Source organism: Odocoileus virginianus, chromosome 29 (genome assembly GCF_023699985.2).
Source record: "Odocoileus virginianus isolate 20LAN1187 ecotype Illinois chromosome 29, Ovbor_1.2, whole genome shotgun sequence".
Lineage (NCBI taxonomy): Eukaryota > Metazoa > Chordata > Mammalia > Artiodactyla > Cervidae > Odocoileus > Odocoileus virginianus.
In genome coordinates, this window is record NC_069702.1 from 8,895,148 (window position 1) to 8,915,429 (window position 20,282).

At 39.7% G+C, this 20,282-nt stretch overlaps 1 protein-coding gene across 1 annotated transcript in view; it reads left to right on the top strand.

Annotated features, from left to right (window-relative positions):
• RAB28 (RAB28, member RAS oncogene family) overlaps positions 1–20,282 on the top strand; it is a 495,339-nt gene that overhangs the window by 453,864 nt on the left and 21,193 nt on the right. The window lies entirely within an intron of this gene.

Genomic DNA, 20,282 nt, shown 5'->3' on the forward strand with positions numbered 1-20,282 from the left:
CCTCCAACCACCTCCCTTGCATGGCTATCACACACTGAGTCATGTAAACCTGCGATATCCTCCCTAAGACCAAGTACCAGACAAGCAGGGGCAACCCTTACGCCCGAACTTGCTGAAGTTGTTCAAACTAGCCAATCCTAAGTCTGCCTACCCTGCCTTGCCCATTCCTTCCCTTGGATACCACAATAGAGGTATCTTCCCAGGCCTTCCCCTTCACTCTCTGCCTCATGACTGACCTTGGTGCTTCCCCCTGTGGCCCTAAATGGTGTACTGTCCTTTCCCCAGGGAGTCATGGACAACAAAACTGTGAAAACCTTTCTGGTTTCTGTCTCTTGATCTGCATCTGGCTTCACCACACCTTACCCAAAGTAACACAGTTCAAGCACCGTATTACCTATTGTGGACTGGAGCAGTCCCAGGCTGAGAACTGAACTGAAAGATGAATCAGAGTTAGACAGGCAAGGGGTGTCGGGCTTGGTAAAGAGTCTGCCTGCGGTGTGGGGGACCAGGGTTCGGTCCCTGGGACCGGAGGATCCCTTGGAGAAGGAAATGGCAACCTGCTCCAGTATTCTTGCCTGGAGAATCCCGTGGATAGAGGAGCGTGGCAGGCTACAGTCCACAGGGTCACAAAGAATCGGACACAACTGAGCAACTTCACTTTCACTTTCACGGGATAGGAAAGAGTGATGTGGACAAAAGAATTAGAACTTGGAGGGAAAACAAGGTATGTTATGACCTGGAAGGAAAGCTGTAGGAGATGTTCAAGGACTGAGAACTTGCCATTCTGACCAGGTATGGAGTTGATGGAATAGAATGCAAGAGTCCAAGCATGAAGTGCTTAGTGATGGCTCCATGAACAACAGCATCTGGTTGAAATGTCTCTCAAATCCATTTGTGCTGTTTTCTGTTCTCTGTGTTAACATTTTATTTCCTTCACTAGATTTGAACTCCTTGAAGGAAGGAACCGTACCTCATTTATCTTTGTGTCTCCAAAATTGGACATTTATGCTTTTTATGGAAAGGGGCATCCCTTTTTACTATCTGATTCAATTCGTTGTACAGCAGAAAGTAACACAACATTGTAAAGCAACTATATCCCAATAGAAACAGAAAATGCATTTAATGTCTAACCCACAGAGGACATTATCTGAGCCTCAGTTCAGTTCAGTGGCTCAGTCGTGTCCGACTCTTTGTGACCCCATGAATCGCAGCACGCCAGGCCTCCCTGTCCATAACCAACTCCCAGAGTTTACTCAAACCCATGTCCATCGAGTTGGTGATGGCATCCAACCATCTCATCCTCTGTCGTCCCCTTCTCCTCCTGCCCCCAATCCTTCCCAGCATCAGGGTCTTTTCCAACGAGTCAACTCTTCACATGAGGTGGCCAAAGTATTGGAGCTTCAGCTTCAGCATCAGTCCTTCCAATGAACACCCAGGACTGATCTCCTTCAGGATGGACTGGTTGGATCTCTTTGAAGTCTGAGGGACTCTCAAGAGTCTTCTCCAACACCACAGTTCAAAAGCATCAATTTTTCAGTGCTAAGCTTTCTTCACAGTCCAACTCTCATATCCATACATGACTACTGGAAAAACCATAGTCTTGACTAGATGGACCTTTGTTGGCAAAGTAATGTCTCTGCTTTTTAATATGCTATCTGAGCCTAGCCTATCTTAAACATGTTCAGAACACTTACATTAGCCTACAGATGGGTAAAATATCACAAAGCTTATTTTATAATAAAGTGTTGAATACCTCACAAAAAGACATATGTGCTTTTAGAATGTGAGTTGAAGGCTTTGTTGTATTAACTTCAATCACACAGAGCGACAGTGTCCCCATTGATGAAATCTGATAAAGGATGCAGTAAGAAGTAGAACTCAGAATGTAGTTTCTGAGCTGTGGAACATGAATTGTCCTTAGTCTTACAAAATGATGTTTTACCAAGAATTTAGAAGGGTCTAACCCATACTCAGGTCCTTACTAATATGTGATTGCAGGCATGTGGTATAATCCACTCAGCTTTAGTTTCCCTAGCTATAAAATTGACATAATACTTAGCTCAGTGGGATTTTTCTCTTGGTGAAGTTAGATATTGAATGTAAAATACCAAGTGCAATTATGACAAATAATATTAGGCATTTAAAAGTATGAATTAATTCCCTCACCTCTCTCCTTCCCACTCTTTCTCACCCCTAGAATGCTGATTAGAGGTGCTTTAAAACTGTGCTTATTTCAAATGAAGATTGGAGTAAACCCTCAAACTAACGATAGAGTTGCCCATAGCTATTTAGGAACCACTGACTTAGAACTGTAAGGAGGTTCAAAGAACTTGTTGCCCAGAATCAGGGCTTACATCTAAGGGTGATGACCAACCTTAGAGTGAGTGATGTGAGCTGGTGAGGGTCATATAATATAAGGCTTCCCTGAGCTCAGATGGTAAAGAATCTGCCTGCAGTGCAGGAGATCCAGGTTCGACCCCTGGGTCAGGAAGATCTCCTGGAGAAGGAAATGGCAACTCAGTTCAGTATTCTTGCCCAGAGAATTCCATGGACAGAGGAACTTGGCAGGCTACAGTCCATGGGGTCGCAAAGAGTTGGACACGACTGAGTGACTTTCACTTCCCTTCACTTGGGCTCCAATCATGAGTAAAAGAAATCTATGAAAGTAAAGTGAAAGGAGTGCGTCATTCTCAGAAGGAGGATTAGAGTAAACTTCCCCACTAGCAGAAGATTTGAGTTGGACATGAAGCATGAATAGGCTTTATCAGGCTTTCTAGGGAGGGAGGCATATTACTCAAGGGAAGAGCAGACGTCTGAAAATGAATAGACCAACTGGAAAGGAAAGAGCCCCCAGCGCATTATGGTGGGAGAGCATAGAAAAGTAAGTAAAACTGATGAAAAGTCCACTATGTAGAAAGTTGGACTTGAAGTTTCTAAAACTAAAACTTTACCGTTCTCACCCCCTAAGTAACTAATGTTTGTGCTTTTCAATCATCTTCTGTTTAGAGGTTTGATTATGATAATTAAATTAAAGAACTCCTTGCCCTAACACTGCAATGTTTATAGCAGAAGAGTAATATCAAGAGAGAAGAACTTTCTCTACTAAAGTTATCAGAGACCTGAACCTTTGACTTGACTTGTCAGTTCTATTGCAAACTCCCTTGGTCAGAGACTACATTATCATCTTTATTCTCTAGCACTTCACGGAGCCTGGCATATAGTAGGTGCTCAATAAATATCAAATAGGGAAAAAGTTATAGGACAAGTGAATTAATATCTTTAAATTACACTTTTTTTTTTTTTTTTGCTTTTTGATATTTGCCTCATGCCAAGTCTGTACCACAGTGCTTTTATCAACTACATGAAATTCAACATAATATAACAATCCCTTTTTCAAGCTTAAATCTTTTCTACATAACCAGCAATTACTTCTCAAGAATAATATCCACATGTAATTTTTTTTCCACATTCTGATTGTGAAAATTATCAGTGAGTGGGTTAAGAACTTATTGCAGGTTTTTCTTTTAACTGGATGAGATTTCTAGCAGATGCTTGAACTAGTACCTGCTCTCATAATGACCTATCATACCTGAACTATAAGAGGTAGATGAGAAATGTATCAATTGTCTCTTTTCTCTGGTTAGGGCCTGCAGTATGCCCTCATAGTTACTTCACTTCACTTTGGCTTTTATCTACCAACATAACTTTATGGTCAACAATGGAATGAAGTTTCTTGGGAAGCAATGATGTCCATTACCAGACATTTGAAGAAGCCTTTGGTTCAATTTATTAGTATGTCTTTCATTAGGAGGAAGTTTGAAATAACACTCTTTAATGTTCTTTCTAGATGTAAAACTTAAGCAATGCTTGACACTTGGAGGATGAACGCTTCTCAAAATTCTATTAGTTAAAAGCTGAATAAACTCCAATATAGGCATTCTGGAAAATATTTAAATGGTTTCCTTCTAGTTACTTTAGCAATAATGGAATTCAGCTCAGGAAGTTTATGTTAAATCCAGTCTCACTGGAGTTTCACTGTGCTTTTTGCCTTGACTGATGGATGATAAAGAGTCTAGGCGTCTTTGAGTTGAATTGTGTCTTTTTTTTAATACCCTCATCCATTCTGGCTAAAAAGCACATTTCATGTACATGGAGAGTTTTATTTTACACAGATCCAAATCCAATTTGCTTTCCTTTTATCAGATTGGATTACTCAGAAGAAAAAATGTGGTAGTTAATATTTACAAATATTGACTTCAGTCTAGTCCTTTGAAACATAAAAATATAGTCTCGATTTTTCAGTGATGATTTAGCATGAGCTTTTTCAGTTGGGCAGTGCACAGTTCCATACTTATACTCTGAAACCTGGTTTGTGGGGAGGTACACAAATATTACTAGCCAAATTATCAAGAACATTTTCACAGTACAGCATGCGTTTTTCTATATAACACCATAGTGAAGTGAAAGTCACTCAGTCGTGTCTAACTCTTTGCAACCCCAAGGACTGTGCAGTTCATGGAATTCTCCAGGCCAAAATACTGGAGCGGGTAGCCTTTCTCTTCTCCAGGGGATCTTCCCAACCCAGGGGTCTAACCCAGGTCTCCCACATTGCAGGTGGATTCTTTACCAGTTGAGTCACAAGGGAAGCCCAAATAATACCGTAACAGACTGATAAAGATGAAAAATTGAGCAATAATTCTAAGCATTGCACTCACAATTGTATTAAATTGGAATAATAAAATCAATTTGGATGCATGTGTGCTAAGTTTCTTCAGTCATGGCCGACTCTTTGCGACCCTATGGACTGTAGCCCAACAGGCTCTTCTGTCCATGGGATTCTCCAGGCAAGTCTACTGGAGTGGGTTGCCATGGCTTCCTTCGGGGTGTCTTCTCCACTCAAGGATGGAACCCGTGTCTCTCAAGTCTCCTGCATTAGCAGACAGGTTGTTTACCACTAGCGCCACCTGGAAGCAAAATCAGTTTATCCATAGCTTACTAAATACAAGCTATACTTAGGAAAATACCAAAGGTATTGCTGGATACAGAAGAAATATGGGAGGATGGAGAGAGACAAGAAATATCTATGTTTCTGGGAAAGTCTTGCAATCTTTCTATTCCTAATTCTTTTCTCTGTTCAGTGTAGGTAGCAATTTGTTTTGTTACTTCTATTATAAAGACCAATTGTGACAGTATTTGTGGAAGCAGCTTGTAACCTGGAAAATAACTTAAGCTTGACTACTCAATCTGAAGGAAAATTGAGGACAGGAGGAGGAGAGGGGGGTGACAGAGGGTGAGATGTTTGGACAGCATCACCGACTCAATGGACACGATTTGAGGAAGCTCTGGGAGATAGTGAAGGACAGGGAAGCCTGGGATGCTACAGTCCATGGGGTCCCAAAGAGTCAGACACAACTTAGGGAATGAACAATTCAGTCTGAAATTAAGAGAGAGAGATTGGAAAGGAGAATATGAACTTAAGTGATACCCCTGCTCCAGTTGACAGGTCAAGAGATTAGATATCTTTTATTTAATGTTCAGCATCAGGGTGAGTACAAACTCTGAAACTTTTCTTTGCTCAATACTTTCCCATTTCCTATTTAAAGAAGTCCTATCTTTGGCCGTATTGTTTTGGAAAGTCAACTGATCTAGTTAAGTTTATTAGGCTTTGGTGTTCATGCATGGTGGTGGGTGAATGCTGTGTATCTTCATCCATACCTTGGGATGGAAAAACCTTTAAATAAGAAAAAAATGCATATATATATATATGTATATATATAATAAAAATGGAGATTCAGTTTTATTTCAAGGTATTCAGAAAATAGAATTTTGTATTAAAGCAAATGTGGATATATTTTTCATTAGAAAACCAAGTCCACATAAAATGTTAATGTAAACTAGAAAACTTTAAATGAATTTCATTCTTTTTATAGGATCCTATGGTTTTGTTTCTATAGTAAGCAGGGGTACAGGAAATTTCCTCTGTCATCAGGAGAACTTCAAGAGAAATGTTTCACAAACACTGGCTTAAGAGTTGAGCAATCTATTTATAGAGAGGTGCTTAGGAACCCCACCTTAATAAATGAAACTAATAAGCACTTCAAAGCTTAGTGGTAAGAGGTGGATCTATAGATTACCCACAAAAACTTCAGAGAAACAGAAATGTGAAAACTGATACAGAGACACGAAAAACCAGAGACAGAGAGGAAAAATTAAGAAAGAAAACTTTCATGTCCCTTCAAACCATATTAGTGTGGATAGTCATTTGATTCTCTTAAAAAATTATTTTTTTGTCTAAAGTTTCTAGAATGGGATTGATCAACCTAAATGCTCTCCAGAGTGGACTTCAGAAATTTTGGATAGGGAAGTCCTACTGGGGTCAACCTACTGAAAGGAGCACTTTCAGTTAAGTTGACATGGCATGAATATATTTCTATTGTTCATAAAATGAACTGGATGGAAGAAAGAATAGGAAGACTGGGGTGGAAATATTTAAAGTCTTTTCGCTCCTTGTCTGTCTTGGGCTATTTTGATCCTAGGATACTTTGATGCATTGAATATATCTAAGAAGGTTGATTGGTGTAGCAGAATCAAACCTTGATTGGTCATAAAACCTATCTAGTGTAGTTGTTTAAATGCTTAACCTGTACCCTAAACCTAGTCAAGAGCTCCAGGTTGGAGGCCTAGAAATGTATACTTGAATCAAGTGCTCCATAGAAATTGCATACGCTACCCAGCCACTTACTAGCTGTGTGACTGTGAATACATCAGTCCCCATATCTCCAGAATGGGACTCAGAATAATGTCTTCCTGCTAAGATCCAACCAAGCCATAGAAAACCATCTGACCGTAACACCTGGCTCAAAGCAGACACACAGTACACGTTCATTTTCCTGCCATTCTTCCCCATCCAGGAATCTAGTATTTGCTTTCTATTTTCCTTCCTTTGCTAAAGGCTTAGAGCCATCCCATAACTTATGCCCCTCTTTGGGACATGGAGGTTTGGGCAGCATCAGCAAATATGATAACTAAAGTAGAGATTCTGTGAATCTGTTAGAATTCTATATCAGCCAAACATCTTGGCATATTTTGCTGTTTCCTCTTGTTTTGGAAGGTTTCTTTTGACATGGAGAAAATATTTCAGTATTTAAGTCTTGAGGAGTCCTCAAAAATAAGTAAACTAAAACTATCAAACCTAAAAAAAAAAAAAATTCCCTACCCCATCTCAACTTCCAAACCTTATTTCCTCATTCTGGTACAAAAGGCTCAACCGAATTCAAAGAGGAGAAATTAGCCCCCGGAGAGCAATGCAGCAGGAGGGTTGAATGCTTACATAGTAATAGAATAAAGTGGATATAGTTATTCCATTGACAAGGTAATTTCTTAAATGGAAATTTCGGTTGTGTATTCAACATATACTCCAGAAGCATATACTGAGTACAATTGTGTAGTCAGCACTGGAACCTTTTAGGGATAGAAGATTAGTTAGAAAGAAAACATGTCTTCAAGGATTTCACACATTACAAGTAGAGGAGACAGAAGTGCAAAAAAGAACATATGATAGGAATGAATTATGTTAGTGACATGAGCAGTTTTAACAATTCTTTGCTTCCTTGGGCTCATATGAACTCATGTTAATTTCCAAACAACTTTAGAAAAAAAATATATATTTTTTTCCTCAGATATATTGCAGTTGTCATTCAGTCTCCACAATACCATTGGAACCAAGCTGCAATACATATTATTAGTCTTCTACTTAAAACACCCAACAGTTCTTAACTTACTTTTCCAATATATTTTATACGGCAGCTTCTGTTATTAACTCACTACTCTCTTCCAGCACTTATTAAATCCTTGTTCATTAATAGATTGCCATGTTTTTTTTAATCCCCCAAAGAAAAAAGAGGGGATTAATATTTATTGAACATCCACAACGTGCCAAGTTCATTACACTAGTTTTCCATATTCGGAGCTATAGGAAGATTTGGGAACAAGAAAAAATAAGAGCACCCTTCTCAGGCTAAACTACAGAGTCAGCACATAGTGAAGGAAATTAGTCTTAAAAGAAGCAGCCTAAAACAGCAGAGCTGAAATGACTCAAGAAGTTATTCTAATCTGCAGTAGGGATTGAAAGGGGTCCTTTAAGCTGGCTGCTTTAGCACAGTCTGGGCTACACTGGCATGATAAGGTTGAGTCATAGACAATGATATTAATAAAAGGAAAAGAGGGAAAAATTCCAACTGAGGTTAATCAGAATAGTATATGCAAGAGAAGGAAGCAGATAAAGATGCAGCCAATATATTCCAGCACTGCCTGAAGGACAGGGCATCTTGGTCAACAGAAGTTGACTAGGCCATTCTTCACTTGCCAAATTCATCCCTATTTTGGGGCTTCCCTGGTGGCTCAGCAGTAAAATAATATGCCTGCAATGCAGGAGACATAATTTCTATCCCTGGGTTGAGAAGATCCCCTGGAGGAGGAAATGGTAACCCACTCCAGCATTCTTGCCTGGAGAATCCCATAGCCAGAGGAGCCTGGCGGGCTACAGTCCACCGGACTGCAGAGTCGGACGCAATTGAGCCACTAAGCACAGCTGTTTTCTCTAGGACCTACCCATATTCAGCTGAAGTTTTGAAGTAACTACCAAAAAGGACTTCCTTGTCTTTTCAGATAAATTTGCTGTGCAATTTTCCAACTGAGTTTCAAGATACAGTTCAAGTTCAGTTTTTCAGTTACAGTGGCTTTTTATTGTGTACAGTGCCTATCTTTTGTCTATCTCTATCTTCTGTGCATTTTGATTAGTTTCTCTGAAATTGATCACCTCTAGGATTGTCATGACTAGGCCACTGGGGTTTCAGAATAGGGTCCTAGACCCTGGAGTTGAGATCCTATCTGACTTCAGCTGGATTGTCTGCCAGACACAGGACAGACATTATTCTCTCTATCATAGTTCCTTATATATACATCTTTAGCCATCAGTAAGGCTTTGGTTTCCAAGACAAGTAGCAGAGATAATGTCTTTTAATGACTCCATTTACTACAGGCATTCATAATTATTACTATTCTCATTTAATAGCAGAAATAACAGGTTTGGTGCAGTTTCAGATATTTGTTCAAAATTACAGAGTATATAACAGAACTGGAATTTATCTTAGGTCTAAATTCACCTTTGTGCTCTTTCTGCAACACCAGCAAAGCTTATATTTTACTGAGAGCCTATATATATGTCTAGCTGGTGCAAATATTCCTTAAATACTAGCCCTCCTTTGCAAAATCTTTTCCACAACTCTGATAAGGTATTACTCTAATGTGGGATCTTTAAAATTGTTGCTATTTAGGAGTTTAAAGAGTCATCCCTTGTAAAAGGACTGATGAAACTGCCTTCTCTCATCTGTTTCATTTCCAGGATATGTAATGCAAGTATTCTGAGCCCGGTTGTCCCAGTTTCCCAAAGCAGGCATGAGGTCAGGTACGTGTGGTTATTTGGAGTGAATGCGTCATAAACTAGAACATAATAGTTATGTGCACACATATACAGCTCAAGCCCAAGAGATTGAATACAGCTGAATTTATGGTTCCAAGAGCAGTTGGAAAAAGCTGAGCTCAAACTAGGAGTTAAGGTGTACAAAAAGTCTTTGGCTGCATTTATTCAGTATGCTTCAAATTGTGATATTCAATCATATCTATGGTTCTGATTCCAGATTCAAATCTTGACAAATACTGAGACTGCTTAAGGGGAGTCAGAATAATCGTACATATTTAGGGATGTGGTCAGGGTACACTGTGCTATCAGAGGGTCAGTTCTAAGTGAGTTTGGCGCAGAGTGTGAAGTCAGTAAATGCTGGAAGAATGAGACTCCATGGAAACTTGAGGGAAGGCCTTTACCTTGTAAGAAAGGAACTAAATGCACATTCTATCCTCCTTCTATGGGCTTCCCCGGTGGCACTAGTGGTAAAGAATTTGCCTGCTAATGCAGCAGATGCAAGAGATGCGAGTTCAATCCCTGGGTCTGGAAGAGTGCCTAGAGGAGGAAATAGCAACTTACTCCAGTATTCTCGAGGGGAAAATTTCATGGGTAGAGGAGTCTGGCAGGCTAGAGATGGTGGGGTCGCAAAGAGTCAGACATGACTAGCTACAGAGCACACACACACATCCCCATTCTATAGAGGTAGAGAGGTGCTACAAATAAAGATCCGATCGGAAAGGGTTTCAGTGAAGCCTTCATTTACTGGACTTTCCCTCTGTAAGTCACGCTATTCTTTTCCTGAGGTGAGTCAAAGTAAAAGCCTGAGTTATCACATAGCAGAAGCAGAGGGGAGCGGGGCTCAGAAAGCAGAATAGGTGAAAAGATCAGAGACGGGGCTGTCGGAGGGTGTAGACGCCTTCGAAGAGCAGTGCAGAATTCAGTAAGGGGAAAGGAGTGTAGCAGTGTCCCAGCAGGGAGGAGAGTGAGAAGAGGTAAGACTGGAGAGGCAGGCAGGGGTCAGAACCTAGGGGCCTTGAATGTTATGCTTAAGAACCTGGCCTTTACCCTGTAGGTACCACCTACAGCTAAACTAGGCAGCCTTCCTTTCCATGGAATTCTCCTTTTAACAAGAGAGGTGGAATAAGCAACTATTCCTCAAAGATCAGGTCAGGATGCAACAATCAAATAGATTGGGGTTGATAAACACAGTGTTGGAGCCAAAGTGGCCTCATTCAGATCCCAGGACTGTTTTGTCCAGTCACTTAGCTGTGTCTCAGTCTTTGTGACCCCATGGACTGCAGCACCCCAGGCTCCCCTTTTCTTCACCATCTCCAGGAGCTTGCTCAAACTCATGTTCACTGAGTCTGTGATGTCATCCAACCATCTCATCCCATGGTATCCTCCTGCCCTCAATCTTGCCCAGCATCAGGGTCTTTCCCATTGAGTCAGCTCTTTACATCAGGTGGTCAAAGTATTGGATCTTCAGCTTCAGCATCAGTCCTTCCAGTGAATATTTAGGGTTGATTTCCTTTAGGATTGACTGGTTTGATCTTGCAGTTCCAGGAACTCTCATGCGTCTTCTCCAGAACCACAATTCAAAGGCATCAGTTCTTCGATGTTCAGCCTCTTTTATTGTCCAGCTCTCACATTCATACATGACTACTGGAAAAATTATAGCTTTGACAATAAGGACCTTTGCAGGCAAAGTAATGTCTCTGCTTTTTAATGTGCTAAGTTTGTCATTGCTTTTCTTCCAGGGAGCAAGTGTCTTTTAATTTCATGGCTTCAGTCACATGGCTTCAGTGATTTTGGAGCCCAAGAAAATAAAAATTCCCCCACTCAGATCCCCAAACTACTACTTGACAATACTGTCACTTTGGAAAAGTCATCAGTTTCTTCTAGTAACAATAATAAGAGCAATTCCAAGACTGTTTGTGAGATACAGGCAGTAGTTTCACAAATCCTTGTCTATTGCTTATCATATAGAAGTTGCCCCAAATGGTATCTATCAAAGGATCTGTAATGTGAAGTGAAGGGTAAGAACTAGACAGGTGTTTTGTCGGGACAACCACAACACTCCCAAGAATGTTGAACACTTGGTACATGCAGAAAAGATTCCAGAAGCACTTTATATGCATCAACAGTCTTATCATCTTCCTTTTGCAGGTGAAAAAACTACAGCACAGATAGGGTAAGTGACTTGACTAGAATCATCAACACAGCAAATATCAAAGCCAAGAATCTAGGTAGTCTGTATCCATACTTACATTCTTTATCATGACTTGGGTGCTAAGTTGCTTTAGCTGTATCCAACTCTTTGCAGCTCTATGAACTGTAGCCCACCAGGCTCCTCGGTCCCTGGGATTCTCCAGGCAAGGATACTGGAGTGGGTTGCCACGCCCCCCTCCAGGGAATCTTCCCAACCCAGGGACTGAACCCACATCTCTTATGTCTCCTGCATTGGGTACCACCTGGGGTGTCCAATCACAACCTTACACTACTTTATATTTGGGTCACACATTATGGGGCTTTCCAGGGAGCTCTAGTGGTAAAGAATCCACCTGCCAACACAGAAGATGTAAGGAGCACAGGTTCAATCCCTGGGTTGGGAAGATCCCCTGGAGTAGGAAATGGAAACCACTCCAGTATTCTTTCCTGGGAAACCCCATGGACAGAGGAGTCTGATGGGCTACAGTCCATGTGATCACAAAGAGTCAGACACAGCTGAGCACTCATGCAAACATACATCATGACTTATCAGCTTCTAGCAAAGCATGTGACCTCTAGAAATTTCTCTGTTATTATTTATTTATGTGTATCCAGAATCTAAATTGAAGTTTATCTCTTGGATAAACACATATCACTTCATTTTACAGTCAGGCACACTGAGTCCAGGTTGGCTAGCTGACCTCCAAAGGCCATAAAAGTTGTAAATAGAGATAAAAGTTGGTAGAATTAGATCAGGAAACCCAGTCTCCTCAACCCTAATCTTGAGTTGTAAGGACAGCTCAGAACTGTGTTCTCCATGGAAGGGGTAAGCTTGTTTGGTCATTGGACCGTAGCGCCTTCTAAATTTCATCATCAGGAACATTTATTTTAGATACTTGAGATTTTTAAGTACTGTCTTCCCTTAAAAGCACACAAAAATAATAAGATGGTATTAGTTATTCATGCTATTACTGTTACTTATTACAGTTGAGTGGCAATATGAGTTCACAAAATTTTTTGCCAACATTCTCATATGATTCTTTTCACCTGCATGGATCCTAGACTTTTATTTTATTTTATTTTTCCCCAAGGAATAAAATGTGCCTTTGGATATGCCGTTAATTATCGAGACAATTTTTATTGAAGTACTGTTGCTTTCCAATGTTGTGTTAGTTTCTGCTGAATGGCAAAGTACATCAGCCACACGGACCCCAGACTTTTAAATTGGATTGATTCTTCCAGAAACATATCCCTTTAAACAAACGCTCAAGATAAACAAATACCCAATGCTACTAAATAGCTAAAGTTCCAGGCAGTCATGTAGGTCTACCCATCTCCTTCCCACTTCATCACATCATCTTCAGTTTAATTTCACCTCTTTAGTTCTCACTTTAATTTCCATCTCCAACCCATCCAAAAATGCATCTTCTCCTGACTCAGTACTTGGCATTGAGACACTCACTTTCCTGCCGGAGTTCTTGTTAATCCATATTTTGTGTCTTGGAAGCTCACACATTAAAAAAATAGCCCCTGACTCGGGCATCAACTGCTCCAAAGCTGGTGATCTGTGCGCACTTAGGTGTTTCAGCCCTGCTCAAGGACCAGACTGTGAAATAAGGTGCATGTATTTCTCTGAAGAAACAGGTTGCTGAGATTCCATGGGTCTTGGTTGAGGTTGTAGCAGAGTCTGCTGGCTTTCCCTCAAAATCCATTTTGCTATTGTTCTTTATCAGTACAACTTGTGACTTTTCACTGGTCACATTTCCTGAAATACGACTACATTTCCCAGCCTCCCTTGAAGTTAGCTGTGGCCACAGGATCAAGTTCTAGCCAATGGGATGTAAGTGGATCACTGGCAACATGAAGGACAGCTTATCTTTCTTTCTTTTTGTGCCTGTGTGGTCTTTTTTTTTTTTAGTTTTTATTTTTAATTGGAGCATACTTTCTTTACAATGGCTGTATTGGCTTCTGTCATACAACACCGTGAATCAGCTACATGTATACATATGTCCCCTCCCTCTTGAGCGTCATTTCCTGTCTCACTCTTCTAGGTCATCACAGAGCACCAGGCTGAGCTCCCTGTGTTATATAGCAACTTCCCACTAGCATCCAGTTTACACATTGCAATATGTAAGATTCAATGTTACTGCCTCAACTCATTCAACCTTCTCCTTCCCCTAGCATGTCCACAATTTTGTTCTCTACATCTGTGTCTCTATTCCTTCTCTACAAGTAGGTTCATAAGTACCATTTTTCTAAATTCCATATATACGTGTTAATATGCAATACTTTTTTTTTTTATTTACCACACTCTGTATAACAGGCTCTAGGTTAATCCACCTCAGTTAACTGACTCAAATTCGTTCCTTTTTATGGATGAGTACAGCTTTTCTAAATAGCCTGCTTGCTTTCTTCTTCATTATGTCTTCCTGTCTGATGGCTGGAACGTGGACAGGATGGATGAAGCCCCAGCAGCTATCTGAAGTCACGAAGCAGAAGACACAGGATGAGAGTGGTGGATCAATAAAAAGTAAGGCGTAACATTATCCGCCTTGGAGTGCTGGGTCTTGTTACTGCTCAGTCACTCAGCCATGTCCGACTCTTTGCATCCCCATATACTGCAGCACGCCAGGCTTCCCTGTCCTTCACTATCTCCCTGAGTTTGCACACACTCGTCCTTAGAATTGGTAAAGCCATCCAACCATCTCATCCTCTGTCAGCCCCCTTCTCTTCCTGCCCTCAAGCCAAAACAGTATGAAAAGGCTTGCTTCTGGATTGCACTCTATAAGAGATGACTAGAACTCTGTCTTGTCTGAGTCTCTATCATTTTAGAATCCTTGTCTCTCAGATGACAAAAATCGTAACTTGTATACAATCTCACGGCTAGCTTACAGCACTCAGTTCTCTTGACTCTGAATATGGTTGTTTTTATTTTCCGCACAACAACTGGCATGTCCCTCTACCTCACTTTCAGGGCTTCTGAGAAGATGAATGAGGAAACAGGGAAGAGAGGACTTTGTAAACTGGAAGGCCTCATTTCTATGTGAGCAGAGGCGGCATTTTGCATTTGTGGAGAGCCATGGAAAAATACTTAATGTCTTAGCCTGCTTGTTGGTTGAACAGGTAGGGGGAAAAAAAAACAAAAAACGCGAAAAGCCATGTTGTACTAGAGACCTGGATTCCAAGTGAACCGGAAACTCCTTTGGCTAATTCTTGGACCGAGAGATGCCTTTCAAGTGGGGAAGGATGAGTTAGTCCAGAGCTTCCAGGACCTCTGACGAGCTGTGGTTTAATGCTGCCCAGACTTCTGTGTAAACACACCTACAGCTTAAGTAAAATAGGAAGGATTGGGGATCTGAAATGCCCTAGTTGGGATATTCTCTGTGTCCAGCATCTCCTCATGAAGGAAATTGTATTAGTAATAAGCAAATTCCCAGTGTTGGAATTTGAGTTGCTTCGGGAGTGAGTGGCCAGGTTGTCAGAGGCGTGTTTGTTTTATGAAGAGTACTGGGGTCAGTCTTGCTGGCCAGAGGTCTTTAACCAGAGACAGGTTTTCACACAGGGCTTTTCATATTTTCTACCTTGAGCTGGGCTCAAATACCAAGAAATCTCTCGGGGGTGTTTTTGCAAGTTTGCTCTTTTTCCTTTTGCAACTGGCAAAAAGCACCCAAAGCCAATGCTTGGAAGGTATGCATGTGCTCTGAACACTTTGTTCAGGCTCCTTCGAAAAGTGTTGTGTTGCATCCCAAAGAAAACATTGATTTGGAATATGCTGGGGTTGTTTTCTGCCCTCATTGCATAATTCAAGACTGATGATACTTTACTTTGAAAAGATAAGACAAAATATAGCTATCACTCGAGACAGGTCAAGAAATACAGTGAATGTGAGGAGTAGGGTTAGAAAATCATAGTCATAATAGTATCTGACACTCACTGATCATATTTATGCACCAGGCATTGTGCTAGCAGTATATGTGTGTGTGTGTGTGTGTGTGTGTGTGTGTGTATGTATATATATATATATATATATACAGATATGCTGTATTACTTATCCGCCCAACAATCATTTGTACCAGAATGATTAAAAATACTTAACAGCAAGTAGAGCACAGCCTTAATAGGTGAGGACAGGTGTTACTTCAGTGCTGGGTCTGAGTCCTGGAAGCTCCTTGCTTCCCTAGGTATAACCATGTAGTTTTTCCAAATTGTGGAGGAGAAGCAAGGTGAGGAAAGGAAAAAAGAAGGAAAGCTATGATAGTATTAAAAAGCGGAGACATCACATTGCTGACCAAGGTCTGTATAGTCAAAACTATGGTTTTCCCATTAGTCATGTATAGATGTGAGAGTTGGACCATAAAGAAAGCTGAGCGCCAAAGAATTAATTCCTTTCAATCATAGTGTTGGAGAAGAGTCTTGAGAGTCCCGTGGACTGCAAGGAGATCAAACCAGTCAATCCTAAAGGAAACTAACCCTGAATATTCATTGGAGGGACTGATGCTGAAGCTGAAGCTCCAATACTTCAGACACCTGATACGAAGAGCCAAATCATTGGGAAGGACCCTGATGCTGGGAAAGATTGAAGGCAAAAGGGGAAGGGAGGGATGGATAGAGGATGAGATGGTTGGATGGCATCACTGACTCAGTGGACACGAATTTGAGCCAACTCTGGGAGAGAGTGAAGGACAGGGAGGCCTGGTGCGCAGCAGCCCATGGGATCACAAAGATAAGACTGAACAACAACGAGGAAGGGGAGGACAGCGTGTTTATCTCTTCAGTCACATCTCTTCCTTCTCCTCTCCTCTCCTCTTTTCACATCTCTTTCCTGTCATCATCTCCTCTTTCCTACTAATCAAGCAGTTTGGAAAGGGAGAGAGTGATGCTCCCACAAATGAAAATATACTGGCAGGAGCTTAGAGTTATGCTTTAGAAATAAAAGATAGGAAGCAATTAAAGCAGGTTGGATTCCAAGATCAAAGAAAGATTATCAATGGTTGCCTAGATCAATAGTGATCAGACGAGATCTCTTTAAGAATTACAGATATTGAGGGTTCCAAAGAGATATTACTTATGTTAACTGCCTTTATTTATTATATATAAAATTTAAAAAAATATTTATTAATTCATTTAAAAATAATGATAAATTATGAAATACTAACATGCATACTTTTTATGAAAGTCACTGTATTTGAAAACAGAGACTATTCATGACAGGGAAGACTGTCATTGTTTTACATTTTTGCAGACCATTTTAAAGTTTGGCTTGATAGAAGGTAGTTTCTCTTCTAGTTGATTCTTCTTTCATTCACTGTAACACATTATTTTGGTTGAAATATATGTAGAGAATTCAACTTCACACAAGTATGTAGTTGAAAAATGAGAACATTGTAGTCAGCTTTTCAAATCATTATGGATATTCTTCTTGGACACACAATAAAATTGCCAAGCAGTAGTTTCTGAAAGGTAGGTTGCAATGTGTAATCTGAAATCATAAGGATAAATTTTGGTTTTTCTTTTACATGAAAATTCATTGATTTGTCTTGATCTTTGAATATATATTATACCCATGCATGGTTTTGAAACATTGCATAATGGTCCTCTGAAAAAAAATTAGGTCATTGAATTATTCAGCTCTAAATTAACACTAAGATTTGCAATTGTTAATATCATCACTAGTCTTATCAGAAAAGTCTAAGGATTGAGAAGATGCCAGTATTATGATGAAGGGTACAAGGTTTCCAAAGTTCTAATTTTCACTTTAAGCATGAATTTTATCATTAGAAACAAATCATGTTATATGTTTTCCTTGATTTTTGTTGTTGTTCAGTCGCTCAAGCATTTCTAATTGTGTCCAGCTCTTTGCGACCCCATGGACTGCAACACACCAAGCTCCTCTGTCCTTCACTATCTCCTGGAGTTTTCTTAAATTCATGTTTATTGAGTCGATGATACTATCTAACCATATCATTGTCTGTTGCCCCCTCTCCCCTTTCTTCTATCTTTCCTAGCATCAAGGTCTTTACCAATGAGCTGGCTCTTCACAACAGGTGTCCAAAACATTGGAGCTTCAGCTTCAGCATCAGTCTTTCTAATGAATATTCAGAGTAGATTTCCTTTAGAATTGACTGGTTGATCTCCTTGCAGTCCAGGGGACTCTGGTAGTCTCATTTTATTAACTTGCAAGAAAATGTTTGTCAAACAGCCAAGTCTGAATAAACATAACGTTTCATGAAAAAAAAAAAAAAGAAAGAAAAGAAAAGTAGTTCAGCTTGCAATTCAAAAAATTGCACCTATGTTTGTCTAAGAGACAAGTATTAAAAACAATTTATGGATACTTTTCATTTCACCACACAAAATATTAAAACATGGTTTGTAATCTAGAGTTGGGATTTATTAAAATTAATCACTTTTAGTGTTTTATAAAGGTCATTCCTAAGTAAAACTGGCTTTTTCTCCCTGCACTGTGAAAAGTTTCCTGCAAATGTACAATGGTGAAAAATAACTTAAGTTCAATTATTCAACTGGAATATTAATTGAGTCTTCAGATTTGCAGCTACATCTTTGACTTGTCAAGTTACTGCATTGCTAGAGAGTGGCGGTATGTGATTTCTTTTGCAAACTGTTCATGAGCAGCAACTCAGCAATGTCAACCCACAAACTTAGTTATTGATAGACTCTCTTTAGCCAGTGTAATGCATGACTTACCCTATAAGATGTTTCAGTGACTTTTTCATTTTAGTTTGAAAAACTGTAAGTGTAAGTGTTAGTTGCTCAGTTGTGCCCGACTCTGCGACCCCATGGACTGCAGCCCACCAGGCTCCTCTGTCCACAAGATTTTCCAAGCAAGAAAATTGGAGTGGTTTGCCATTTCCTTCTCCATTGAAAAACTGTAGCAAACAATTTTTTTTTTGCCTAAAGACTCATTGTGCCTTGGTTTAAACTATTCAATTTATTTTTATCAAACTCTGGGTGCTTAATCTCAGAATAACATCTCAACTGAAGTGGCATGATAATAGTACTAAAGAACAAATGCTGCGTTGCAAAAGACATAATCAAGTAAAATGCCTTTTTTTCACCATCTTATATTTTTATTTATAGCTTTCTACATATTCTCTTCATATTACATTTTCTCCAGCATTTTTGTTGTAGATTTTCTCTTGCCTGAGTCAGAAAATTCTCTGAAATGTCAGTTTTTTAATTTTTTTGCATAGGTAGACATGGATGGTACAGATGTGGGTTGAGAAAGAAAGTCTTCTAATTTCTCTTTATAAGTCAAAAAGAAGTGTAAGTACAGTAAAGTATATTTATTTATTGCTGTGTTTTTACATAAATACAAGGGAAATTTAGAAATTTCAAGCAAATGATTTTTGGTCAAAACTGAATTTTGGAGATTATAACAGGTATATCAAAAGAAAACTTATAAAAATGCAGTGGAAATATAATCTCTGAAAAATGCACACATTTTCATTCTCTAAAACTACAACATTAGAAAATTCTATAAAGACATGATAATATACAAATGCACTTTCTACTAGCTATCAGAATAATGGATGACATCATCACATATCAGAAAGAATCTGGAAATTTCCACTATACAGTCATAAAAAAAATGAGAATAAGGTAGGGAAGTAACTCTTAATATTAGAACAGACTTTTGGACTCTATGGGAGAAGGCGAGGGTGGGATGATCTGAGAGAACAGCATTGAAACATGTACATTATCAAGGGTGAAACAGATCGCCAGTCCAGGTTGGATGCACGAGACAAGTCCTCGGGGCTGGTGCACTGGGATGATCCAGAGGGATGGGATGGAGAGGGAGGTAGGAGGGGGGATCAGGATGGGGAACACATGTAAATCCATGGCTGATTGATGTCAGTGTATGGCAAAAACCACTACAGTATTGTAAAGTCATTAGCCTCCAACTAATAAAAATAAATGAAAAAATATTATTATGAAAATAGGTTTTATTTATGGGCCCTTTGAAAGAGTCTTATAAAATGTGAGGCCACGCTATGAGAATTGCCGGTTACAGCACTGAAGGCTAAAGTATTTTTTTATAGATTGAAGGAAGCATGATATATGAATAGGTTAGCGTAGTAAGTTGAATTGCATTTTCTCCTTCAAAAAAAAAAAGGTACACTGAAGTACTCAGTCCTAGTTCCACAGGATGTAATTTTACTAGGAAGTAGTTACTACAGCTATAATTAGTTAAGGGGAGATCACTTCGGAGAGGGGTAAGCCTTGCCTTCAGGACGATTGGTGCTTTTATATGAAGAGCAGAGAGCCACACAGATTGAAGACGGCCCTGTGAGGATACAGGCAGACTGGAGTGCTTTGGCTGTATTAATGCCAAGGATTGCTGATCATCTCCAGAAGCTAGAAGAGACGCGTGGAACAGATTTTGTTGTTTTAAGCTGCTCAGTTTGTGGTACTTCGTCACAGCGACCCTGGTAACTAATGAAACTAGCTTGTTCTAAAGAGATAAACATTAATTTCTAATGTAAACACAGGGAAAAGTAGTTTTCCTATAACTTATAAACTCTCTGCTAAACAAAAACAAAACCCCCCAAACCCAAGCCTTCTTTGGCATGTTACAGTGGATGGCATTTAGAGA